Source organism: Rhinoraja longicauda, unplaced genomic scaffold (genome assembly GCF_053455715.1).
Source record: "Rhinoraja longicauda isolate Sanriku21f unplaced genomic scaffold, sRhiLon1.1 Scf000824, whole genome shotgun sequence".
NCBI lineage: Eukaryota > Metazoa > Chordata > Chondrichthyes > Rajiformes > Arhynchobatidae > Rhinoraja > Rhinoraja longicauda.
In genome coordinates, this window is record NW_027602040.1 from 15,001 (window position 1) to 17,500 (window position 2,500).

Sequence of the window (2,500 nt, forward strand, 5' to 3'; positions counted from 1 at the left end):
CCGCGGGCGTTCGCGACAGGCCACGTCAACAAAACAGCCAACCAGCCAGAGCAGGCCGAGCAGGAGCGCCCGAGCTCGGCTGACATCCTTTTTCCGGAGCCCCGATCGACGTGCGAAGCCACACGTGCGACGCGTAAGCCGGAGGAGCAGAGGCGAAGTGAGAGTGAGGCCGTCGCGTCCCCCGTCCGAGCGACCGACCGACCGACCGACCGACCGCTCGCCCGCCCGCCGCGTGCAAGGATGAACACCAGGCACGCGAGGGTCGGACGGACGGACGGACGGACGGACGGACGGACGGACGGACGGACGGGGCCCTTCCCAAGAGACGTCTCTGCTTTTTTTTCCCAGCCCGCCATTCGCACGCCTGCGGCCGTCCCACGGGGGCAGGGAGTCAACGCTGGCGCAACCGTACGGCAGTGCCCAAACGGCGAGGAGAGCATCAGTCCCACAAAGCAAAGCGGCAGTCAGAAGCGACGACACACACGTAGGTGTGGCTCTCCCGCAGTGACGGCCGTGCCAGAGGAAAGGCTCGCCCCTCCGCGTCCGCGTGCGGACAAGGGCAATGCCCGGGAGGGCACGGGTCAAAGGTCTCCCCGGTCGCCGTGCGACCAGCCGCCGCCGACACCGCCGCCGAAGCGGCGGGCGGGCGGGCGGGCTGGAGCGCACGGGCACGGAGGGCTCCAGTGTCTGCACTTAGGGGGACGAAGAGGAGGGCCTTGCCCCTCTGCGACACCCCAGCCGCGCGCTCCCGCACCCCGGAGGGCAAAGGAGCACGATTGATTGTACAAGCGACCCTCAGACAGGCGTAGCCCCGGGAGGAACCCGGGGCCGCAAAGTGCGTTCAAAGTGTCGATGATCAATGTGTCCTGCAATTCACATTAATTCTCGCAGCTAGCTGCGTTCTTCATCGACGCACGAGCCGAGTGATCCACCGCTAAGAGTTGTCCGAGAGATTTCTTAAAAGACCACCCGACGCTCCTTGTCCACCGCCGCGGGGAAAGGAGCCCCATCCTGGGGTGGCCCTTGGCGCTTTCGCGCGTACGTCGCATTGATGCACACAGAGTGGGGGCAAAAAAAACATCAGGGCGTTCGCGACCCGCCCGCCTCCGGGTCATTGGCCTGCACCCGGGGCCGCAACGGACGTGCGGAGGCAGGTTTCCCCGCCGTCGTCTTCCCACGCATCACAGTGCCGAGCCGCGCCGCACGGCCGCCCCCCCCCCCCCCCCCGTGGAGGGACAGCGACGTTTTGAAAGGCACTTGCGGACCAGGCCTCTCTCGGAAGGGAGGCTCAGAAACCGCTAGCTCGACACAGGCGGAGCGGAGGGGGAGACGATCGCGACTCTTTAACACCGCCGCCGTGCCCGACGGCTCGCGGGAGCCGAAGGGGAGACGTGTAGGTGACCCTGTTCGAGGGCGAAGGGAGTTTAGCGAGCACGACCAGACGTGTCCCGGGGCTCAGGGTGAAGCGACCGGCCCTGCAACACCGGCGCGACTCCCAGCTAGAGACACGGTGGCCGTCGACCCGCGCACAGAGCGACGAGCCGCCAAGGCGGCGCCCGAAGCCGCAGCCGCTCCCTTTCTTGATTTCGACTGCGTTTGGACGTGCCGTCGAGGCGGTGGCCCCGACCGCCTCTTGTTGCCCTTTGGCGTCGCCGTGAAAGGCGTGCTCGCAGAGAACACGCCTGGACTCGGCGACGGGCAGCCGATCGACGTTCGGGACCGTGTTCGCCCTGCGCGTGCCGATCACGGATGGAAACCCCTCGCCCGCGCGAGAGGCGCCCGGCACCCTTCGTGCTTAGCCCTTCCCAAGAGACGTCTCTGCTTTTTTTTCCCAGCCCGCCATTCGCACGCCTGCGGCCGTCCCACGGGGGCAGGGAGTCAACGCTGGCGCAACCGTACGGCAGTGCCCAAACGGCGAGGAGAGCATCAGTCCCACAAAGCAAAGCGGCAGTCAGAAGCGACGACACACACGTAGGTGTGGCTCTCCCGCAGTGACGGCCGTGCCAGAGGAAAGGCTCGCCCCTCCGCGTCCGCGTGCGGACAAGGGCAATGCCCGGGAGGGCACGGGTCAAAGGTCTCCCCGGTCGCCGTGCGACCAGCCGCCGCCGACACCGCCGCCGAAGCGGCGGGCGGGCGGGCGGGCTGGAGCGCACGGGCACGGAGGGCTCCAGTGTCTGCACTTAGGGGGACGAAGAGGAGGGCCTTGCCCCTCTGCGACACCCCAGCCGCGCGCTCCCGCACCCCGGAGGGCAAAGGAGCACGATTGATTGTACAAGCGACCCTCAGACAGGCGTAGCCCCGGGAGGAACCCGGGGCCGCAAAGTGCGTTCAAAGTGTCGATGATCAATGTGTCCTGCAATTCACATTAATTCTCGCAGCTAGCTGCGTTCTTCATCGACGCACGAGCCGAGTGATCCACCGCTAAGAGTTGTCCGAGAGATTTCTTAAAAGACCACCCGACGCTCCTTGTCCACCGCCGCGGGGAAAGGAGCCCCATCCT

The 2,500-nt window shown here is 66.9% G+C and overlaps 2 non-coding genes across 2 annotated transcripts; both read right to left on the minus strand.

Moving 5' to 3' along the window:
* Positions 1–789: 789 nt before the first annotated feature.
* Positions 790–943, minus strand: LOC144591291 (5.8S ribosomal RNA). The gene has a single exon (XR_013546765.1). It is a non-coding gene; the product is annotated as a 5.8S ribosomal RNA (ribosomal RNA).
* Positions 944–2,276: 1,333 nt separating this feature from the next.
* Positions 2,277–2,430, minus strand: LOC144591295 (5.8S ribosomal RNA). Its single transcript, XR_013546767.1, has one exon. It is a non-coding gene; the product is annotated as a 5.8S ribosomal RNA (ribosomal RNA).
* Positions 2,431–2,500: the final 70 nt, after the last annotated feature.